Source organism: Atractosteus spatula, unplaced genomic scaffold, assembly GCF_055471065.1.
Source record: "Atractosteus spatula isolate fAtrSpa1 unplaced genomic scaffold, fAtrSpa1.hap1 Scaffold_7, whole genome shotgun sequence".
Lineage (NCBI taxonomy): Eukaryota > Metazoa > Chordata > Actinopteri > Semionotiformes > Lepisosteidae > Atractosteus > Atractosteus spatula.
Window position 1 is genome coordinate 127,091 of NW_028296901.1, and position 17,910 is coordinate 145,000.

The 17,910-nt window shown below is 54.9% G+C and overlaps 3 non-coding genes across 3 annotated transcripts; all 3 read left to right on the top strand.

Moving 5' to 3' along the window:
• Positions 1-2,001: 2,001 nt before the first annotated feature.
• Positions 2,002-2,196, top strand: LOC148805503 (U2 spliceosomal RNA). Its single transcript, XR_016090195.1, has one exon. It is a non-coding gene; the product is annotated as a U2 spliceosomal RNA (small nuclear RNA).
• A 2,989-nt stretch (positions 2,197-5,185) lies between these two features.
• Positions 5,186-5,381, top strand: LOC148805504 (U2 spliceosomal RNA). The gene has a single exon (XR_016090247.1). It is a non-coding gene; the product is annotated as a U2 spliceosomal RNA (small nuclear RNA).
• Positions 5,382-11,669: 6,288 nt separating this feature from the next.
• LOC148805505 (U2 spliceosomal RNA) lies at positions 11,670-11,855 on the top strand. The gene has a single exon (XR_016090256.1). It is a non-coding gene; the product is annotated as a U2 spliceosomal RNA (small nuclear RNA).
• Positions 11,856-17,910: the final 6,055 nt, after the last annotated feature.

Genomic DNA, 17,910 nt, shown 5'->3' on the forward strand with positions numbered 1-17,910 from the left:
ACAGCCTATGCTCATGGAGGTCTTCGGAGAAATACTGCGGGTCGGAGAAATGGGAACATCCATGAAGGTAGGAGTGATGTCTCTTATCTTCAAAAAGGGTGATAAGACGGATCTGGAAAACTGGAGGCCGATCCAGTTGCTCTGCACCGATTATAAGATCTTGGCAAGAGTGCTGGGGAGGAGGCTGAGGAAGGTTATGCCAGATCTAGTCTGTAAGGACCAGACCTGTAGTGTAGAGGGCCGGAAAATAGCTTGGAACCTTCACCTCATCAGAGATACGGTAGCCTGGGTGGAAGACCGGAACCTAGAGCTCATGCTGGTCAGCCTAGACCAGAGTAAGGCCTTCGATAGAGTCCATCATGCCTTTCTCTGGGAGGTGCTGGCTCGGCTGGGCGTGAGCCACGTCTTCATCAGGTGGATTAGGACTTTGTACAACGGGGCTGTGTCTCGAGTGTGCATAAATGGGAGGCTGGGAGCGGGTGTGCCGGTCGGTCGGGGGGTGAGGCAGGGTTGCCCACTGTCTCCCCTTCTGTACGTCCTGTACACCGAGCCCCTCCTCCTTGCAATTCGCCAGGACCCCCTGATTGAGGGCGTGGTAGTCCCAGGCAGTGGGGGTGAGCAGGTAAAAGTCGCGGCGTATGCCGACGACATCTCTCTGTTTCTCACGTCCGAAAGGAGTATGTACCGAGTACTTGAGCTGATGGAGGACCTCTCAGCCGGCACCGGGTCCTGTTTAAACAGGGACAAGTGTGCCATCAAGTATTTTGGCAAGTGGAAGGACAGGAGAGATGAGGTCGCGGGCCTTCCCCTGGAGCCGGGCCCATTAAAGATCTTGGGCATCCGATTTCACTCGGGCGATTCCGCCAGACTGAATTGGGAAGACAAGTTACGACGGGTAAATCAGAGGCTGGGCATGTGGCAGGACAGGACACTTTCCCACACGGGGAAGGTCCTGGTAATTAAGGTGGACATCCTGCCTTTGCTAGTGCACCTGGCCGGGGTGTTCCCCTTGCCTGCCTGCATGAGGAGGGATCTCGTTAGAGCAGTCTTCCAGTTCATCTGGGGCGCGGGCTACGAGTACATCGCCCGAGCGCACATGTGTAGACCGGTAGAGGAAGGGGGAAGGGCCGTTCCAGATTTGCCGGCCAAACTGGACACCCTGTTTGTGTCCGGCCTGTGTAAGATCCTCCATGAGGACCCCGACCACCTGTGCGTATATTACGTGAAGCTGTGGTTATCTGTAATGATGAGGCATCTCGTGGTCTGGTCCAACCGGACGCCTAAGGCCGAAAGGCTGCCCCCGCACTACAAGCACGCGGTAAAGTGGCTGAAGAAACACCCTGCAGCCAGGGAAGGGCAGGCGTCTTTGGACCACAAGGCCTTATACAGGACAGTGGTCGCAAAGACCAGCCCGGCCGTGGTTGGGGTCTCGGAAGAAGGCTGGCGGCAAATCCAGCCTGCTGGCCTTGACAACAGGCTAAAAGACCTCAATTGGCTGGCCAGGTGGAATCGCATGCCGGTCCGGGAAACACTGCATAGTCATGGCCTTTCGAGACAAAACCGGTGCCCGCGCCCGGACTGCTCGGAGGCTGAGACAGTCATGCACGTTTTCTGGGGGTGCAATTTCGCACAGAAGGTATGGGAGCGGAGTGAGTGGTTGCTGGCGAGAGTGTGGGTGAGCTTCAACCTGACAAGCCAGACTGTAATAAAAGGAATTCCGGGACCACGTAAGTGGAACCGTGAGTTCCTCTTGTGGCTTGTCATTAGCTTAGTTAAATGGTTTTTGTGGGTCTCACGGAAAGATTTAGTAGAGCACGGGAAGGGGGATACATCAGACATAATAATCTGGAAAGTCCAGCACGATATTGGGAGAAGGGTAAAGTGGGATATATCACGGTGGGGATTTGCAGCAGCGAAAGAACGGTGGAAGGGTTTAGTTTTTTTGGGGAATCGTTAGGCTGGTTTGAGTTGTAGGTAACAGTGTTTTTGATGTATTGTATTGTATCTTTTGTATTTTTCTAATAAAAAAAAAAAAAAAAAAAATCTGTTCTTATCAGTTTAATATCTGATACGTCCCCCATCGGGGGACCACATATTAAACGGATTTTTGGAACAGGGAGCTGGATCAGGAGCTTGCTCCGTCCTCTCCACGCATCGGCCCGGTATTGCAGCGCCTCCGGGAACGGTGCACTACCTTCTCTCAGCGGTGAAAAGACAGACGTAGCTAGCAAGCAAGCGAGGTGGACCGGAGCTCCTTCCTCTCCGGTCTCGTCTCTCGTCCATCTGTGTGTCTCTGTGTCTCTCTCTCTCCCCCTCCCCGTTCCCGTGCTCCCTCCGTGCACTTTCCCGCGCCTCGACTCTCTCGGCAAGCAGGCCGGCCCCCTTTTCGGCTCCCGTGCGTTTTCCCTCCAAAAAACTTAGTTTTTTCCTCCTTTTTCCAGGGAGGCAGGCGTGGCTTGTGTGTGTGTGTGTGTGTGTGTGTGTGTGTGTGTGTGTGTGTGTGTGTGTGTGTGTGTGTGTGTGTCCCCGTCCTTGCAGGCGGGCCCCTTTCGACAGCCGGCCGTTTTCCCTCCAAAAAACTTAGTATATACACCTTTTCTTTCTTTTTTTCGGCAGGCAGGCAGGTGTGTGTGTGTCCCCGTCCCTCCCGAGAGAGCGCTGCCCCTTGCCTCTGCCCGCAGGTGCCGACGGTCCGCTTTCGCTTGCAGCTCACTCGGCACGGCTGCTGCTGGTGGGAGGGGCCTAAGCTAAGGAGGCCGGCCGGCTGGCGCCCCCCGCGGCTGCGGTCGTTGTCGGGCCGTTGACAGGAGATCAAAGAGCAGGGCCCCCGCCCGGGACTGGCGGGCAGGCAGGCGAGCAAGCAGGCAGGCAAGAGAGGGGGAGAGCGGAGTCCGGGCGGCCGGCAGCCGCGTGCGGACCGGGCTCCAGAGGCGTCGGCCTGCGCCGCTGCGCGCCAGCCGGACGCCCGCGCGCCCGCCCAAGGCCGGCGTCGGGCATCGCTTCTCGGCCTTTTGGCTAAGATCAGAGTTCAAGTGGCTTGACCGCAGTTCTCAAAGATCTTAGTCCAGGGGGTCGGGAAGGCGACGGGAGGACCGGAAGGAACGGAGTGCTGATGGTGGCACCTGGAAGACCGGAGCGGTGCAGACGAGGGGATTGCTGAGGAGATTGCTGAGACGGTGGTCGGTGTTGGACGACGGTGGCTGGCTTACCTGGGGGATTCGGAAGGAGAGCTGAGGAGCGTTGCTGGAGCGATGGCTGGGCATCCCTGGGCGAAGAAGGAGCGGAGGAAGAACTCTCTCTGTTTTTCGTTGAGGAGCCGAGATGGACCTGCAGTTTGGGACAGAGATAAGTTTAAGAAATTGGTTTTGGTTCAATGTCTGGGTGTTCAGTTGGCAGACGTATTTTGTCTCCAGGATTATTGTGCCCGGGGGATTTTTGAACTGACTTTTGCATCAGAGGCCTTGTGCTTCGATGTATGGAGGAAAGTTCAGGAGAGGAAGGATGAGGATCCAGTTAAGTTTTTCCGTGTTGAGCCAATGTTTGCCGGGGAACTTATGGTGATGATGGTACATGTCTTTGACTCGTTTGTTCCGGAAGAGGACATTGTGTCTTTTTTACAGTGTTTTGTGGACTTGCAAGGAGCAGGGAAAAGGCACTTGGACCCTGATGGTGTGTGGAACGGGAAGCGGACGTACCTGATGAGACTGCGATTGGGGAAGACGGCTGAGGAGGGGGTGATACACCCCCCGGCATTTTTCGAGATCGGGACTCATAGGGGCTACCTGGTGTATGCTGGGCAGCCCCTCGCCTGTATGCTATGTGGGGAACGAGGACATTTTGCTGTGCAGTGTGCATCTGTGCTCTGCAAACGGTGTGGAAAGACAGGTCATGTGGCCAGGGACTGTGTCCAAGAGAAAAAGTGTTATCGGTGTGATGAGCCTGGACACAGCTATCGGTTTTGTACGGGAACTGTGAAGACGAGTGTTAACTGTGTGGGTAGGAATGTGGGGGGTGCTGGGAATGAAGAGAGTGATGTGCAGAGAGGAATTTACAGTCCTGAAGATGTGGTAGTGTATACGGAAGGGTTTTTAGATAGTGAGGATGAGAGGCAGTACTCGGAATTTGTGAAAGAATGTAAATTGGATTTAGAGAGGGAGGGGTACACGGAGATAGAACAGGGGTTAGATGTGTCAGGTGTTGGAAAGGGTTCAGGTAATCTTAAGTTTCGTTGGGTGGATGGCGATGTTAGTGAAAGTGTATCGGGTTTGACTGTAGATTTAAAGGAGGAAGGGAGCGGGAAGGGTGAGGTAAGGGCGGGACAGACAGTCAGGAAAAAAGGGAAAAAGAAAGGGAAGGGATGATGTAGTTTTAATTTGTAGACCTCAGATGTCAGGGTTATAATTTGCATAAGGGGCGGGATTAGGGGATTTGAGTGTGTTGTGGTGGGTTTGGGGTTACTTGGTGGGTTATTTAGGAATGGGCGGACTTTAATAATGTGGAATTGTGCTATTGGTTTACTGTGTTTGGTTCTGTTATTAAATTGATTTGAATTTGTGTTACTAAAACAAAGATATGGTATTGGATGTTATGTGATTTGATTGTGGGAACGGTTTGTATACGGGATAGACAATGTAAATGGGAGGTTAATTTTGGGGTTGGTTGGTGGGGGAATTTGTCTTTTGTTAATTGAGACGGGATGCTGAATGTGTATAGTGGGGTTGTGAAAATGGCTTGTGTTGTTGGTTTGGGGAAAGGGATCCATGGGTTAATTTGCATAATGGGTGGGATTATGGAGATGTGTGGAGGTTTGTGGGGATATGGTGGGATTTGAAGGGGTTCGTTAGCGATTGATTTGCGGGGGGATTTTTGTTGAGAGGAATGGGACTTCTTGTTAGTTTACTGAAGATTTCTGTTAGAGGATTATGGAATTTTGGTTTGGATGTTGTGCTTAACAGATATATTGATTTTGTATTAGCCTAAGCATGCGTGCTGTGTTATAGGGTTGGATGTCAAGGTTGTGTAATTTGAGTTTGTGAATTATGGGTTGATATGACCTTGTTTGTTAATGGGAAAATGTGTGTTTTGTTTGTTTGTGATTTGTTTTTTATGTTTTATTAGAAAACGGTACTTTGTGTTTATAATTATGGTCGAAATCAATGTAATGTGAAATTATGAAATTTAATGAACTGTTTTTCAATAAAAAAAAAAAAAAAAAAAAAAAAAAAAAATCTGTTCTTATCAGTTTAATATCTGATACGTCCCCCATCGGGGGACCACATATTAAACGGATTTTTGGAACAGGGAGCTGGATCAGGAGCTTGCTCCGTCCTCTCCACGCATCGGCCCGGTATTGCAGCGCCTCCGGGAACGGTGCACTACCTTCTCTCAGCGGTGAAAAGACAGACGTAGCTAGCAAGCAAGCGAGGTGGACCGGAGCTCCTTCCTCTCCGGTCTCGTCTCTCGTCCATCTGTGTGTCTCTGTGTCTCTCTCTCTCCCCCTCCCCGTTCCCGTGCTCCCTCCGTGCACTTTCCCGCGCCTCGACTCTCTCGGCAAGCAGGCCGGCCCCCTTTTCGGCTCCCGTGCGTTTTCCCTCCAAAAAACTTAGTTTTTTCCTCCTTTTTCCAGGGAGGCAGGCGTGGCTTGTGTGTGTGTGTGTGTGTGTGTGTGTGTGTGTGTGTGTGTGTGTGTGTGTGTGTGTGTGTGTGTCCCCGTCCTTGCAGGCGGGCCCCTTTCGACAGCCGGCCGTTTTCCCTCCAAAAAACTTAGTATATACACCTTTTCTTTCTTTTTTTCGGCAGGCAGGCAGGTGTGTGTGTGTCCCCGTCCCTCCCGAGAGAGCGCTGCCCCTTGCCTCTGCCCGCAGGTGCCGACGGTCCGCTTTCGCTTGCAGCTCACTCGGCACGGCTGCTGCTGGTGGGAGGGGCCTAAGCTAAGGAGGCCGGCCGGCTGGCGCCCCCCGCGGCTGCGGTCGTTGTCGGGCCGTTGACAGGAGATCAAAGAGCAGGGCCCCCGCCCGGGACTGGCGGGCAGGCAGGCGAGCAAGCAGGCAGGCAAGAGAGGGGGAGAGCGGAGTCCGGGCGGCCGGCAGCCGCGTGCGGACCGGGCTCCAGAGGCGTCGGCCTGCGCCGCTGCGCGCCAGCCGGACGCCCGCGCGCCCGCCCAAGGCCGGCGTCGGGCATCGCTTCTCGGCCTTTTGGCCAAGATCCAAAAAGTACGTGGCAGGCCCGCGGCTTGAGGACTTGGCTGGGGGACGAGAAGACGACGACGGGGAAGACGGCGGCGGCGGCGGCGGCGGCGGCGGAGAGGAGGGAGACCGAGAGCCTACCAGAGGGAGAAGGAGCAACCTACCGGAGGAGGAAGGAGGCCGCGGAGTCCAAGCTACCACGGGTAGTCGCCCTGGGTTGAGCCCAGGGGGCGAAGTGGGGCTTCCTGATGGCGGCGGCGGCGACGACGGCGGCGGGTGAGTGGACCCGCGACTTGGCGGCTGGGCACCCTCTGTCCCGTGAGGGACAGATGCGGCGCACAGTGCGCTTCGTGGTCAAGAAGGCAGAAGATAAGGCAATTTGGATGAAGAGGGACAAGTTTGAGAGAGACATTTTGTTTCACGGACTTGGGATTAAGGTCAAGGACATTACGAGTTTGCAGGATTTCCCGGGGAAAGGCATTTTTGATTTGACAATGGAGTCGGACAAATTGTGCGAGACTGTGTGGCAGAAGGCGCAATCCGGGAAAAATTCCTTTCCGATGTCTTTGTTTTTGCTGGAGCCTCTCTTTGCGAGGGAGCTGAGGACGCTTACCGTCCACCTGTTTAACACGTTGTTGCCTGAGCGAGACATTGTGATGTTTTTAACCAGGTTTGTGGACATTCAAGGGGCCGGCAGCAAAGTGGTGGATGGGGCGGGTGTCTGGACCGGGAGGAGGAGGTTTTTGGTCCGGCTCCGACCTAAGTCGTCTGGAGAGGAGGGCGTTTTGCATCCCCCTGCCTACTTTACCATTGGGTCAAACAGGGGCTACCTCTTCTACCCGGGGCAGCCCCTGACGTGTAAGAAGTGTTTGCAACAGGGACACATCGTTGCGAACTGCCCGGGGGGTTTCTGCAGGAGGTGCGGTGCGGAGGGACACGAGGCGAAGGACTGCGGACAGGTGCTGACCTGTGATCTGTGTGGGTCGGCGGGTCACATGTATCGCTCGTGTCCCAGGAAACAGAAGAGTTTTGCGGACATTGTGAAGGCTCCCTCGAAGGATCTGGGACTGGAATTACCAGGACCCTCCGGTGGTTCGCTTATGCTTCTCGGGACTGTGGGGGAAACTAAGGAGGGGAATACTAAGGAGGGGGATAAGGGTGGACCAGGGCAAGCAGCGGAGGGGGCGGGTGAAGCGGGTGACGAACACCCAAAGTCCAGGTCCTGGGCGGATATGGTCCCAGAGGACCGACCAGAGTCCCCGAGTTGGTCCCCGGTATTAAGTAGGGCTACAAAGAGGAAGGGAGGGAGAGGGCCGAAGAGCCCTGAGTTACGACGCACCAAGTTGGGGGTGCAAAATCGGTTCCAGGGGCTGCCTATTGAGACTTTAGGCAGCGATTCAGATTCAGATTCAGATGGAGTGGAGGAAGACAGTAGCCGGGAGGGGGTAGCATCCGGGAAATCTCTCGAGCCTGGTTTCGAAACGGTGGAGGGTGCGGGTGGAACGACGGGAAGGAAAGGAGAAGAGGTGGCGGGGAGGGGAAAAGCAAGGGGGGGAAGGTCGGTGGAGGGGTTGGAGGTGGAGGGGGGTACTCTTTCTGCCGTTTCAGTCACCCCTGAGGAACCAGAGGAGGTGGAGGTGAGCGAGGAGCCAATTCCTCCAGGTCAAGGTGAGCCGGCAGTGGCTAGTGAGGAAAGTGAGATGGAGGTAGGGGGTTCAGAAGAGATAGAGCAGCCGGCCCACCCGCAGGTCCCCGGGGATCCCGAGAGCGAGTCATCTTCCTCGGGGGAAGGGAGCCCGCAGCACTCCGGGGAGGAGGAGAGTGTTTCGACTTCAGCCGACACAGACAACTCTGAGGTTAGCCAGGCAGAGGAGAGTAGGGTACAAACTTCCCATGACCCGCCATGAGTCGTATTATTTGTACGATTAACGTGAGGGGTTTGAGGAACCCTGCGAAGCGGACTGGCGTCTTCAAAGACCTTGCGAGTCGCCAGTTCGGCTTTTGTTTTGTCCAGGAGGTTCATTTGGGGTCACAGAAGGATGTAGCGGATTTTAAGAAAGAATGGCAAAAAGGAGAGTCCTGGTGGAGCATTGGAGGGGTGCACTCTTCAGGCATCGGGATTTTATGTGGGGTGTCAAATTTTGTGGGGGGTGAGGTTTGTGTGGTTGTTCCGGGGCGTTTATTGGTAGTGGATGGGGTGTGGGACGGCCTGAAAGTGCGCCTGATAGCGGTGTATGGACCGGCTGAAAGGCGCCTTCAGGCAGATTTTATAAGAAGGATCGAGCCACTCCTATTTACCAACAGAACGGTGGTGATGGGCGGGGATTTTAATGTCGACATTGGTGACACAAATAGGGCAGGGGCGCGAGCCCTGAGAGAGTTGGTGAGTCATTTTAAATTGCAGGACGGCCTTAACATCTCGGGCCCGGCCTCTAAACAGTTTACTTGGAGCAACGGCAAGGATATCTTCAGGAGACTGGATTACATCTTCACTACCCTAAGTGGACGGTCTACGGTAGGACAAATCGTTCCTGTATGGTTTTCTGACCACATGTTGCTGTCTGCCTGTCTGACCTCGGATGACCCAGGCCCCAGATCCGGTTACTGGAGGCTAAATGTTAAGGTGTTGTCCGAGGTGGAGTTCAGAAGCAGGATATTCAGCCTGATGGAGAGTCTCTGCAGTCAGAGATGGAAATATCTGTCCGCTGTCAATTGGTGGGAGATGTGTAAAAGAGCTATATGCAAGGAATCGGTCAAATATTGCCGAGACAGGAGACGGAAGGAGAGGGAGGATTTAGATCAGCTCCAACAGGAGTTACAGACCCTCTATGAGGAATTTAATCAGGGAGGCTCTTTTGACGCACCGAAGGCGGCGGAGATCAGGCTTCGGATGAAAGAGTGGTGGTTGGCGCGAGCCAACGATTTTCTCTTTAGAGCGAAAGGAAATTGGAGGGAAAAGGATGAGAAATGCTCGGCTATGTTTTTCGGCTCGGTGCGTTCTCGGCAAGCCAGAACTTTGGTGGAGGGCTTAAAGCAAAAAGACGGTTCCGTTACCTCTGACCCAGCAGATATGGTCAGGTGTGCCTCGGAGTTTTACAGGGAACTGTTCTCGGGGAAACCAGTGGACACTGCCTTGTGGAGGGAGTGGTTGGCGGGAATAGTGACGGTAGAGGAGGGCATGCCTGAACTGGAGGGAGAGCTTTCGGGTGAGGAGCTAAGGGAAGCCATGGCGGGGATGCGGAGGGGGACGGCTCCCGGAATTGATGGCTTGCCCATTGATTTTTACGTGGTGTTTTGGGATACACTGCAGCCTATCCTGCTCGAAGTTTTTAACGAAATCTTAGAGTCAGGGGAGTTAACGGGAACTATGAAAACTGGAGTTCTGTCTTTGATTTTTAAGAAAGGGGACAAGGAGGACCTGGAAAACTGGAGGCCGATCCAATTGCTCTGCACTGACTATAAGATTCTGGCCAGGGTGCTGAGTAGGCGGCTGAGGAAGGTGATGCCGGGTCTGGTCTGCAGGGATCAGACCTGCAGTGTGGAAGGACGGAAACTAGCCTGGAATCTCCAGCTGGTGAGAGACATCATTGAATGGGTAGAGGAAAGGGGCCTGGAGCTCATACTAGTAAGCCTGGATCAAAGTAAAGCCTTTGACAGAGTGTGTCATCCCTTCCTTTGGGAGGTTTTAAAGAAGCTAGGGATTGGTGAAACTTTTATTCGATGGCTTAGGATTTTATATAACGGGGTCATCTCAAGGGTATGTGTGAATGGAAGGTTGGGGATGGGGTTCGTGGTTAGTCGTGGGGTGAGGCAGGGGTGTCCCTTGTCCCCTCTCCTCTACGTGCTATACCTGGAGCCCTTTTTGCGACGAATCCAGAGTGACCCTTGGGTGGAGGGTGTACTGGTCCCGGGTAGCGGTGGAGCACAGGCAAAGTTGATGGCTTACGCAGACGACGTAACTTTGTTTCTAACCACTGACAGGTCTCTTTCTCGGGTTCTGCAGATAGCGGACGCCATGGCGGCAGGAACAGGTGCACTGCTTAACCTCAGCAAGTGCACCGTCAAGTATTTCGGTAGATGGAAGAACAGGCAGGATGTGGTAGGAGGTCTCAAACTAGAGACAGGGCCCGTGAAGATCTTGGGGGTCAGTTTCTGTACTGCTGACTCTGCCACAATTAACTGGAGGAGCAAGATCTCAAAAGTGAATCAGAAGTTAGGTTTGTGGCAGAGTAGGCATTTGACACTGGTAGGGAAAGTCCTGGTAGTGAAGGTGGATATCTTGCCGTTGCTCATCCATCTGGCCTGTGTTTTCCCGCTGCCTCCCAGGTTCCGTAGAGAGCTGGTGAGGACCATCTTCCGCTTCATGTGGGGCGGAGGATATGAGTACATCAAGCGGGTGGACATGCACAGGCCGGTGGAGGAAGGAGGTCGGGCGGTGCCGGACCTGCCGGTGAAATTGGACTCACTTTTCATCTCGGGGCTGTGCAGACTTCTGAAGGAGAGTCCGGATCACCTGTGCGTCCCCTTCGCACACTTGTGGTTTGCCTCTGCAGTAAAACATTTGGTAGTGTGGACAAACACAACACCCAAGGCAGAAAAGCTGCCATGGTATTATAAGCATGCGGTACAATGGCTAAAAAAGCACCCGGATGCTAAGGAAGGTACAGCACTGCTGAACCACAAGGCACTGTACCAGCTGGCTACTGCAAAGGAGGAGCCGGTTATTGTGGGAGTGCCGGGAGAGGTGTGGAGGCAGACACAATCGGTAGGGCTGGAGAATAAGTTAAAGGACCTCAATTGGTTGGTTGTGTGGAACAGACTTCCAGTTCGAGAGACTTTACATAGACACGGTCTCTCCAGGCAGGACAAGTGCCCACGCGCTGCCTGTCAAGACACTGAGTCCATCGCACACGTTTTATGGGATTGTGGATTTGCACAGAGGGTATGGGACCAGTGTGGGGGCCTGTTAACGCAGGTGAAACCAGATTTTGTGTTGTCCAGACCAGTTATACTGCGGGGAATCCCTAAGACTCGGAGATGGGGGATCAATTTTTTGTTGTGGTTGGTGATCAGTTGGGTGAAATTTCATTTGTGGGCATCACGTAAAGACCTCACTGAGCATGGGGTCAGTGGAGCACCGGCTGCTGTCGTTTATAAAGTTAAGCATGATATAGCATGTCGGGTAAAATGGGATATTTTGAGGTGGGGATTTGCGGCAGCCAAGGAGAGGTGGAAGGGGCTTTTTTCGTTGGGGTGATTATTAGGTTTTGTATGGTAAAAGTCGATATGGTTTTGGTGAATGTTTTGTTTTTTTCAGATGTGGGGGTGGGTCTTGATTTGCATTGGAGGCGGGGTTAGGGAAATTGTATTTTGTGTTGGGGTTCAGAGGGTCGGGTTTTTGTAGGTGGTTTTCTGTGTTTTTTTGAGTAACATGTGGGTTGATTTTTTTGTGTGATGGGTATTTTTTGCTGTTTTGTATGTTTTATACGTTTCTAATAAAAAAAAAAAAAAAAAAAATCTGTTCTTATCAGTTTAATATCTGATACGTCCCCCATCGGGGGACCACATATTAAACGGATTTTTGGAACAGGGAGCTGGATCAGGAGCTTGCTCCGTCCTCTCCACGCATCGGCCCGGTATTGCAGCGCCTCCGGGAACGGTGCACTACCTTCTCTCAGCGGTGAAAAGACAGACGTAGCTAGCAAGCAAGCGAGGTGGACCGGAGCTCCTTCCTCTCCGGTCTCGTCTCTCGTCCATCTGTGTGTCTCTGTGTCTCTCTCTCTCCCCCTCCCCGTTCCCGTGCTCCCTCCGTGCACTTTCCCGCGCCTCGACTCTCTCGGCAAGCAGGCCGGCCCCCTTTTCGGCTCCCGTGCGTTTTCCCTCCAAAAAACTTAGTTTTTTCCTCCTTTTTCCAGGGAGGCAGGCGTGGCTTGTGTGTGTGTGTGTGTGTGTGTGTGTGTGTGTGTGTGTGTGTGTGTGTGTGTGTGTGTGTGTCCCCGTCCTTGCAGGCGGGCCCCTTTCGACAGCCGGCCGTTTTCCCTCCAAAAAACTTAGTATATACACCTTTTCTTTCTTTTTTTCGGCAGGCAGGCAGGTGTGTGTGTGTCCCCGTCCCTCCCGAGAGAGCGCTGCCCCTTGCCTCTGCCCGCAGGTGCCGACGGTCCGCTTTCGCTTGCAGCTCACTCGGCACGGCTGCTGCTGGTGGGAGGGGCCTAAGCTAAGGAGGCCGGCCGGCTGGCGCCCCCCGCGGCTGCGGTCGTTGTCGGGCCGTTGACAGGAGATCAAAGAGCAGGGCCCCCGCCCGGGACTGGCGGGCAGGCAGGCGAGCAAGCAGGCAGGCAAGAGAGGGGGAGAGCGGAGTCCGGGCGGCCGGCAGCCGCGTGCGGACCGGGCTCCAGAGGCGTCGGCCTGCGCCGCTGCGCGCCAGCCGGACGCCCGCGCGCCCGCCCAAGGCCGGCGTCGGGCATCGCTTCTCGGCCTTTTGGCCAAGATCAGAAGGCGCGTGGCCTGACCGCGGCCGGACGATTTCCAAAGGAGACGAGAAGGGCGGCAGAGGAGAGAAGGCGGAATCGACACGGGAGGACCCCTCAAGAAGGCACTACCTACCTGGAAGGAGTCATCGGGAGAAGACCGCGGCGACCGGTTCACGAGCCACCACTGGAATCGCCCTGGGTTGAGCCCAGGGGGTGAAGGTGGGGCTCCCAGATGACGGCGGTGGGTGAGTGGGCTTCCTTTTCAGCGGCCGTGCACCCTCTGTCCCGTGAGGGACAGATGAGGTGCACGGTGCGCTTTGTCCTAAAGAGGAAAGAAGATGCGGGGGAATGGATGGTGAGAAGTCAGTTTGAGAGGAAGATCTTGTTTGATGTGCTAGACATTAAGAAGATTAATATTCTTGGAGTTCAGGACTTTCAAGTTAAGAATACCTACGATGTCACCCTAACTACGGATTACGAGTGTCAGAGGGTGTGGAATAAAGCTAATGACTTGAAGGAAACTGACCCTCTTGCAAAATTTATTGTTGAACCTCTGTTTGCACGGGAACTGAGACCTGTAATTGTGCATATGTTCAACCCCCATGTGCCCGAGGCAGATATAGCCATCTTTCTGAGACGGTACCTCGATATCCAAGGAGAGGGGAAGAAGGTCTTGGACGAGGAAGATATTTGGACCTTTAAGAGACGGTTCATGGCGAGGTTCCGGCCTAGCAGGACCTCCCCTGGGGGGGTGCTTCACCCTCCAGCCTCCTTTTACATCGGGCCAAATAGGGGATATCTGAGCTATTCCGGCCAGCCTAAAACTTGTCGGAAATGTGGTCAAGGAGGTCATCTAGTGGGGGACTGCACAGAACAACTTTGTAGACGCTGCGGTCAGGTCGGGCATGTTGCAGCATCCTGCCGTGAGGCCATGGTGTGCAACCTATGTGGGGAGCAAGGCCACATGTACAGGGCTTGTCCCAAGAAAATCAAGACCTTCGCGTCCGTCGTCGCAGACAGAGGAGCGGATCAGGCCGGGCCATCGGCGAGGATAAGGAGGCGGGACGGCGACGACACCTACCTGAATGAAGGCCCTGGCCCCCAGGAGGCTGACAGCAATGCTCTGCCGCAGGACTTGGTTCCGGAGCACCAGGGTTCCCCACCGGTCATGCAGAACCTCTTTGAAGTCCTGGCGGAGGAGGGGGCGAATAAGGAAGCCAGCGAAGAGGACCCCGCAGGACCCGCCTGGATGCCGGTACAAGGAAGGAGGGGAAAAAAGAAGAAGAAGAGGGAGAGAATCGCCTCCGATGAGGATAGTCCAGGGGTGGTGGAGAAAAAACAAAAAGAGATCGACATCCCGTCGGAAGACGAGGCCGGAATGGCGGACGACGACCTCACCGATTCTGAGGTGCAGTCCCAAAAGGAAGGAGTCTCGGACCTAGACGAGAGTCAGGAAATGGAGGAAGACTCAGATGCTGAGGCGGAGTCGGTGGGAAGCTCAGCTGAAGTGGAGGACAGCGGCCCTCCAAAAGACCCAAGCCCGGTAGAAGAAGGGGTAGAGGAGGTGAGAGAACCCCCCCAGCCTACCGGTGAAGACGGGGGGTCAGCGACCACCCCCGACTCTGTCGCACGCCCTGGGGACGCAGCGCCCGGGGACGTGGCGATTGGCCTGGATCCTTGCCTGCAGCCTGAGAGATCCCCCGACCCGGACTCTGACGCCTCACTGCCTCCCAGTGGGGTAACGGGCCCGGGGGAGAACTCTCCTCCGACCTTCTCTCCAATCACATCTATTAGCGACGTGGCGTCGCCAAGTGGAGATGGGCCGGAGGATGTCCTGGAAAGCTTCAAGCATCCAGTATACTGAAGGCAGCCCCTCTGAGCGAGAGAGATGGGAACCCCCCCCCCCCCCGCGGTGGAGTGCACCCTCTGCTCCATCAACGCCAGGGGACTCAGAGATAAAATCAAGCGTCTCAGTGTCTTTGAGTTTCTGGCCGAGAGGCGCTTCTCTTTCTGCTTCCTGCAAGAAGCCCACCTCGGATCGGAGAGAGATGTGTCTGAGTTCAAGAAGGACTGGCGTACTGGGGACTCTTGGTGGAGCGTGGGGGGTCTCCATTCCTCAGGGGTGGGAATCCTCTGCGGGACTCCTAATTTCTCGCCTAGCGAGGTTGTTTCAGTGATTCCTGGGAGGCTTTTGGTAGTGGATGGTGTGTGGGAGTGTATGCGTGTGCGTGTGATTGGTGTATATGCGCCAGCCGATAGGCGCCTCCAGGGGGCCTTCTTGAGAGAGTTGGAGCCACTCCTCTATTCAAATAGGGTGGTGTTGATGGGAGGAGATTTTAACATCGATCTCGGGGATGCGAGTGGCTCTGGAGTGCGCGGCCTGCGTGAGATCGTACGACAGTTCAAACTGCATGACTGTTTTGAGAGTTCCGGCCTGGCCTCCAAAGCTTACACCTGGAGCAACGGGCGTGGGTTATTCCGAAGGTTAGATTACGTATTCACCACCCTAAAGGGGGTGACCCGGGTCAGGCAGGTGGTTCCAGTGTGGTTTTCTGACCACCTCCTACTGTCGGCTACTGTGATCTCTGATGGTTTCCGACCCAGAGTTCAGCACTGGAAGCTGAACACTCAGGTCTTGTCTGAGGAGAAATATCTAACTCAGATAGCAGACCTGCTGCGCAGCTTCCAGAGGAAACGGTGGAGGTTTCCAACGGCGGTCCTCTGGTGGGAGGCCTGTAAAAAGGCCATCGCCAGGGCCTCCGTGAGCTACTGCAGGCACAGGAGGTCTGTGGGCAAGGTGATGCTAGCTAACTTGCAAAAAAAGTTAGAAGCCCTATACGTGGCGTTTAATGAGGGTGGTTCCTTTGACGCAGTAAAAGCCACGGAAATTCGGCACGCTTTGAGCGAGATCTGGTCCTCGCGAGCCAGGGATTTCCTGTTCAGGCTCAAGGGTGAACTAATAGAAAAGCAAGAGAAGTGCTCGTCCCACTTCTTTGGCGCGGTCCGTGCGCGGCAGGCAAGGACCAGCTTCGAGGCGCTACGCAGGGCAGACGGCTCAGTAACGCAGGATGGGCTAGAGATGGAGGAGTGCGCCTCGGAGTTTTATAGGTCCTTGTTTGCGGAAAAACCCGTGGACACGGGCCGTTGGGAGAGGTGGCTGGCGGGCCTAGATGGGCGAGCCATGGTTCCCCTGAGCCTGGACGAGGATCTGACGGCCGCGGAAGTGAAGGAAGCAATGGCCGGGCTGCGCAGGGGAACCGCCCCCGGCGTCGACGGCCTGCCCATAGACTTCTATGTTGCCTTGTGGGATATTCTACAGCCTATGCTCATGGAGGTCTTCGGAGAAATACTGCGGGTCGGAGAAATGGGAACATCCATGAAGGTAGGAGTGATGTCTCTTATCTTCAAAAAGGGTGATAAGACGGATCTGGAAAACTGGAGGCCGATCCAGTTGCTCTGCACCGATTATAAGATCTTGGCAAGAGTGCTGGGGAGGAGGCTGAGGAAGGTTATGCCAGATCTAGTCTGTAAGGACCAGACCTGTAGTGTAGAGGGCCGGAAAATAGCTTGGAACCTTCACCTCATCAGAGATACGGTAGCCTGGGTGGAAGACCGGAACCTAGAGCTCATGCTGGTCAGCCTAGACCAGAGTAAGGCCTTCGATAGAGTCCATCATGCCTTTCTCTGGGAGGTGCTGGCTCGGCTGGGCGTGAGCCACGTCTTCATCAGGTGGATTAGGACTTTGTACAACGGGGCTGTGTCTCGAGTGTGCATAAATGGGAGGCTGGGAGCGGGTGTGCCGGTCGGTCGGGGGGTGAGGCAGGGTTGCCCACTGTCTCCCCTTCTGTACGTCCTGTACACCGAGCCCCTCCTCCTTGCAATTCGCCAGGACCCCCTGATTGAGGGCGTGGTAGTCCCAGGCAGTGGGGGTGAGCAGGTAAAAGTCGCGGCGTATGCCGACGACATCTCTCTGTTTCTCACGTCCGAAAGGAGTATGTACCGAGTACTTGAGCTGATGGAGGACCTCTCAGCCGGCACCGGGTCCTGTTTAAACAGGGACAAGTGTGCCATCAAGTATTTTGGCAAGTGGAAGGACAGGAGAGATGAGGTCGCGGGCCTTCCCCTGGAGCCGGGCCCATTAAAGATCTTGGGCATCCGATTTCACTCGGGCGATTCCGCCAGACTGAATTGGGAAGACAAGTTACGACGGGTAAATCAGAGGCTGGGCATGTGGCAGGACAGGACACTTTCCCACACGGGGAAGGTCCTGGTAATTAAGGTGGACATCCTGCCTTTGCTAGTGCACCTGGCCGGGGTGTTCCCCTTGCCTGCCTGCATGAGGAGGGATCTCGTTAGAGCAGTCTTCCAGTTCATCTGGGGCGCGGGCTACGAGTACATCGCCCGAGCGCACATGTGTAGACCGGTAGAGGAAGGGGGAAGGGCCGTTCCAGATTTGCCGGCCAAACTGGACACCCTGTTTGTGTCCGGCCTGTGTAAGATCCTCCATGAGGACCCCGACCACCTGTGCGTATATTACGTGAAGCTGTGGTTATCTGTAATGATGAGGCATCTCGTGGTCTGGTCCAACCGGACGCCCAAGGCCGAAAGGCTGCCCCCGCACTACAAGCACGCGGTAAAGTGGCTGAAGAAACACCCTGCAGCCAGGGAAGGGCAGGCGTCTTTGGACCACAAGGCCTTATACAGGACAGTGGTCGCAAAGACCAGCCCGGCCGTGGTTGGGGTCTCGGAAGAAGGCTGGCGGCAAATCCAGCCTGCTGGCCTTGACAACAGGCTAAAAGACCTCAATTGGCTGGCCAGGTGGAATCGCATGCCGGTCCGGGAAACACTGCATAGTCATGGCCTTTCGAGACAAAACCGGTGCCCGCGCCCGGACTGCTCGGAGGCTGAGACAGTCATGCACGTTTTCTGGGGGTGCAATTTCGCACAGAAGGTATGGGAGCGGAGTGAGTGGTTGCTGGCGAGAGTGTGGGTGAGCTTCAACCTGACAAGCCAGACTGTAATAAAAGGAATTCCGGGACCACGTAAGTGGAACCGTGAGTTCCTCTTGTGGCTTGTCATTAGCTTAGTTAAATGGTTTTTTGGGTCTCACGGAAAGATTTAGTAGAGCACGGGAAGGGGGATACATCAGACATAATAATCTGGAAAGTCCAGCACGATATTGGGAGAAGGGTAAAGTGGGATATATCACGGTGGGGATTTGCAGCAGCGAAAGAACGGTGGAAGGGTTTAGT